The following is a 6105-nucleotide window of genomic DNA, read 5'->3' as shown; positions in this document are numbered from 1 at the left end:
TACAAATTGTTGATAAACATCCTCTGCAGATCACTATCTGAGAGGGTAAAGGGGATCTTGGTCGAGATAGCTTGATATCTCGAAATGAAATCAGTGATCTTCTCATTGGGCTTCTATTTACAATGAACAAGGTCAGTGATAGTGACCCTGCTACCAATGTTCTCTTGAAACCACTTGAGGAAAAGATCCATAAGCTGATCAAAGGTATAAATAGAATGGTCAAGTAAGGAGCTATACCATTCTAACATTATCCCCTTGAGGGAATGCGAGAACAATTTCAGCAAGATGAAATCTAGACTATGGTAGTCACTACACATAGTCATAAAGGAATCTATATGCACGTTTGAGTCCCATCACCATTGAACCTATCAAACTTCAGGGACTTAGCAGTAGTTGGAAGGATAGTATTTAGGATGGTAATGTCAAGGAGTCTTTTCCTGTAACAGACAGACACAAATGATTGACCAAAGGCAGAGGCTTAGTTTGTTAGCCGCCACTGTAACTGCCCTATGTTCTGTAAGATTGTATTTAGGTCAGGATTAGAAGGTGGAGGAGGTGGAGGTGGGCTAGATCTATCGCCACTTCCACCGGACCCTCTAGAAGGACTAGTGCCACCAACAGATGTAGTGCTAGCGCTGATTACTGAAACCCGAGCAACGACGAAGGTCAAACTACTAGCCATGCCTATGTAGCCCAAGGGAGTTATTGAAGCACTGACGCTAGGTATGGTGGAGCCCATTGTGTGGGCACTCAGCCCTAGAATGCTAACACTAACCTAAGAACTAAAAGGATCATATTGATTGTCCATAGGGGTGCGTCTGCCAGAGGCACATGGTTTTTAAAAATAATGGACAAAACCCTCAACATCTCCAGGCCTCTCTTATTAGAGATTAACATGTCTCTCAAGGTACTCATGACATTCCCGGTCTAGGGGAGGACAATCTCTCTATTCAAGAAACCCTCAAAGTCTCTCTGATTTTGTTCCAACATATTGATCTTCTCAAGGTCCACAGTGACTACAGAATTGTGATCGACCATAGGAGGGGAAGACAGGGTAGAACTCCTAGTAGAGTTAGATTGAGAATTAGAAGGAGAAGCCCCCCAGTCGGAATAGATTTTAGACTATGAGAGGTCAAGAACTCATTGGGATCAAATGACTACTCACCCTACATGGTGTTAGGTAGAGGAGGATTGTAGCAATCAGGGGGAAAACTCTTCCTGGATGACCTCCTGACTATGGCTCCTGTTGCAATCTGAGTTGTAAATCTCATAGACAAGCTACACGACATTCAGGGCCATACTATAGGGACACCAAATGTTAAAGTTGGTTTTAAATGATAAACGAAAAAATGCAGAAATTTAAACAAAATGCAAATAAAAGTTTTTTTTTTTGGTTTTCCTCTTCTTCTCTTATTTTATTTTATTTTGCTTTTAGATTTTTAAACTTTTAAAAATCTAAAAGACTAAATGCACCTAAATGGAGCAGAAAGCAAGTGTACAAAGATAATCCCATTTCACGTCTGGTTCACAAAAATGTAATGGAGGGAATTTGTCACCTCAAGGATGATGCATCTTTGAGGACAAATTGTCCTTTGATTACCTCTGTGAACTGGCACTAAAATGAGCCAGGGGATAAAATAACAAACCAGGACAATTACCCATGATATGGGACTCACGAACGGATTTATCAAGCCTCTGTCCCGAGGATGAGCGCATAGAGCTGGGACACCAGTGCGATGCTCTGTCCTCCTGTACGAACGAAGTACAAAGTGCGTACATAAAGTTTCAAATATATGGATAATATAATGAAACACAAAAAATGAATGAACTAAGCTAAAAGTTGTGAGATGCGAAATGACTAAAATAAAATAAAAGGAAAGGAGAAGGATGAAAACACTCACAATCAGACCCCCGTTTTGGTGTTTCCACCTCCACGAACAACCCAAGAAGCCATGGGAATAATAATATGATAAAGATAATTAAAAGGATGCAACAAAAGATTGATTAAAAGTATCAGAAATGAAAGAAAGAGATTAAGGAAACTCCCCTTTCACGAACAATTGTTGGAAATGTTGGTGTAGTGTGCTTGAGATGATATAACAATAGTGGTGTTGATGGAATGCTATCCAAAGTGATCTCCAAGAGATTAAGCTGCAAGAAGATTGCCAAACTTACCAAAGAATCCTCCCAAATGCCTTTGAAATTGATAGATAAAGGCTCTGCAAGGAAACTGAACATCGGTGGACACATACAGATGCGTTACAATTACTTCTGGGTGCATGCATAACGCTCAAACGACCACCTACGAACTATCAGATTTGCGGGATGCTAGTGCATTGCACGAACGTCTTCACATTGCGCATGTGTCCTCGAAGGAGACATGCTGGTAGAGTTGGTAATGCTTTAGCCAGAGCTGACATGGATGGTTTGAATGGACAAAAGGACATGATGTCAGAGCTTGACCTCTGATGACATGGAGGAAAGTGCCACTTGTCACATTAATTACAAGGGATAACATTTTTTATGTTATAGGATGTAATGTGCTGATTTGATCGATGATGTGTGTTGAGGTATGGTCTACTTCTCATTCCTTCCCACCACCAAAATGTTTAGTGTTGACCTATTTTAGATTTCTATCTCGACCAACTTAGAAGATTATGTTTCCTAGAAATAATATATATATATATATATATATATATATGTTGAGGATGATCTACATGAGTTATTATGTAGCATTGTTATCGAAGATGTGCGAGTTTGAAAAGGAAAGATCTAATTGTTGAGGATATGCAAAGTGTGTTGGTGTTGAGGCACTGGAAGTAGTTCCGGTTTTGCAGACTATGTTGCAGTGGTTGATTCTTTCTTTTCTTTCTTTCTTTAGCAGTGAGCCTTTTCTAGGTAGTGAGCCCTCCTATAGTGATCATTCTGGTAGTAAGCCCCCTTTGTAAAAATCACCTTAACTGGTGTTATATATTGTTAACTAACATTCTCTATGGTTTTCCCCTTCTTGGGTTTTCCATGTCATATCTGGTGTTCATTGTGTAATTTATTTTGTGTATGTGTTTTCATGTTATATCTACTTTGATTAATTATGTTGGTTACTCTGGATTTATGAAAGTGTTGAAGAAATTGATTTAAGTTTTCAACTGATTCACCCCCACTCTCAGTTGCCCGAATATTCAACAAAGAGACCTAGAATCAAGATTTATAACTATGTAGGTGATTTGAGTATAAGGAATTGATTGATTGGATAAATGATATGGAATAATACTTTGAGTATGAAGAAATTAAAGATCTAAAATGTGTGAAATTGATGCAGGAGTATCCTAGGCTATGAGAACCATCTTGCATAACTAGGAGTATTTTTTTATAAAATTTTAATAGTTTAGCTTTAATATCATAGGTGTTTAATTTTGTGATAAAGTCTAGTTATTTTATTAAATAATTTGTTCACCTTGTAATGTTGAAGTCTTATGTATTTGTGAAATTATTTAGGAGGCACTTTCAAAGTCAAATATTCAAAAATGCCTTTTTGGGCTTGGAAAATGGAAGTCAAAACTTGCCTTGAACCAAAGATACTTTCCTTAATACTAAATATTCAAAAATGGGAACCCAAGACTGAATTTTTGGTCATAGTTTCTATTTAAGGGTCATATTGAGTGGAGCTAATGGCATAGTGGGTTGATATGCTTGGTAGGTTTGGAGTTGATAAGGCCTCTAATTCTTGAACACTATTGAATGCTAAGAGGGGGGTGAATCAGTATAAACTAATTCATCAATTTAAATTGCTTGAAACACAATATCCATTCAAACCAGTATGCTAGAAAGTAAATAACGGAAATAGTAAATGCATCCACACAAGAACACCAAGATTTTTACGTGGAAAACCAAAACTAGGGAAAACCATGGTAGGAATCTAACTCATAATATATTTATCAAATGCTTACAATGATTATGGTCACCATTCAAAGATCTTACTTCTTCCGACTTGCAAACCAAGGCGCACAACCTTAGGCAAGATACAAAATGACTTGCACAACTAAAGACGACGTCTTGTATTTTTGAAAAATTACACAACACAGGAAATTGAAAAAAACACACTTGTATTTTTGTAATTTTTGAAATAAATTACATCACACAAAAACTTGAAATCTTCAAACCAATAACAAATTGGCTAACTGTAAATTTGAAATAAATTACACAACATAGGAAATCAGAACAACACACTTGTATTTTTGTATTACATAATGTTAAAGAGTTTCTCTTGAGTATAGTTTTTATAATGATTTGTGTTGAGATAATCTGGAATGTTCATTTACCGTCAATTAAGGTAAACCATGATAATATAGATTATAGGGTGTGGATGTTTCATTAACCATCATCCTAGTTGGAACATTTACAACAAATTAGTTTATAGAAATTCTACAAACATGGTTGGGAGTTAGTTTTTTTATTATTGCTTATTCACCTCATCAATATTTCAATATATAGCCACTTCAGCTTATACAACTATACAAATTATTTTTAATATCGATTTATGCATCTTACACAACTGCACATTGTATTTTAAATATAGATTTATGCATCAATAGTTATCATTCAATTTAAACTTGTTCAAATAAAATGTAGTTGTTGTTACTCTATTTGTAGTCATTGTTAGTAGATTCCAACTACTTGAATGTTGCAATTATTTATCCAAAATATTGATTTTAGGACTAAGTAACTGATGCAAGAGCTCCTTCTAACCTTAAACATTCACAATTCAAAATTACTTTAATTAAGTAAAGACTCAACTTCTAATAAATAAAAGATTATAGACTAGAAAGATGAACTTATATCATACTAATATTCATTGGCAAACACACATATCATTGAAGTTTATAAATCTTAACAAACTCTTTTATTTATAATTCTTTTATTCCCTGCACCTTATCTATGCATTCAAACTGTTCTCTCAGGCTGAATTCTTCAATCCCCTATTCTCAGCCCTATAAAACATCCTCTTTCTTGGATATTGTAAATCTATATTCCTTCAATCTTTGTAGATTAAACTCTATAATAATTTGTCAAAAATAACCAAGATCTAGAGCCCAATGAATAGAACAAACAAGAGAGACAAAAGATTGATAAGAATAAACTGTATTCTCATCAAGATGCAAAATATGATCAATTGGATCAACCATACAATGAAGATGAGTCTGCTTATAAAGACAAGACCATATGGATATGTGAGCACACAATCATGACATGTGGTCCAATGAAAAACAAGCGTAGGTGAGGGTAGGTAGGAGAAATAATAAAATTTTCCACAAGAAGTGGATCATTTGCCGAAGGTGGAATGTAACAACAAGATAAGACCACAAAAGGTGGAATTTCTCCTAGAAACAACTTCCCCATGTGCACACTTCCCTGAGTGTCTCATATGCAAACTACTGTGAAATGCATTATCTAAGTTAACTTAAGTAAAGTGTAATTAATGAGACATAATTTACACCAACACCCCCTTAAGTGAAACTTAAGGGAATGTAGACTCAAACTAACAATGCAAGATGAGTCCTAACTACAAGGCCGTATTATGTACCCATGTACAAATGCAATGCAATCTCCCACAAACAGAGAAAGAGAGAAAACCACGTGGGAAAAAACTCCCTCCAAAAGAGATAAAAATACAAAAGAACTCTCAAGGAAGAAGGACAAAACCCCATATGAGGAAAAAGTCCCCCATAAGAGAGAAGAGAGACCAAGTAGCCCCCCCCAATGTAGAATATGCACAGAAGATTGAACTGAATGAGGAAGCTACTCCGTGATCACTGAACATCGTTCCTCCCCTTGGGAAGAAACAAAACCAAAGGTGTCTCCATGAAGTCTCCGCAATCATGAAAGGAAGGTGTAGGAAAAAAACTCAAGATGTATGGAGTCTCTTAAAATTGTTCAAGGTGGTTGATGTGTTTTCAGTGTTGTTGTTGAATGGTTGAATGCTATTTACAATTTACTTGTTTTGAAGTTTCGAACCGATTCTCCTAGCCCCCGCCACCCCCCTAAGTTATGTCGTCAGTTCAACACTTTCAACATGTCTAGTTTGTAATATTTAATCAAATAAGGTAC

This window comes from Cryptomeria japonica, chromosome 2 (genome assembly GCF_030272615.1).
Source record: "Cryptomeria japonica chromosome 2, Sugi_1.0, whole genome shotgun sequence".
NCBI lineage: Eukaryota > Viridiplantae > Streptophyta > Pinopsida > Cupressales > Cupressaceae > Cryptomeria > Cryptomeria japonica.
This window is presented reverse-complemented; position numbering follows the sequence as displayed.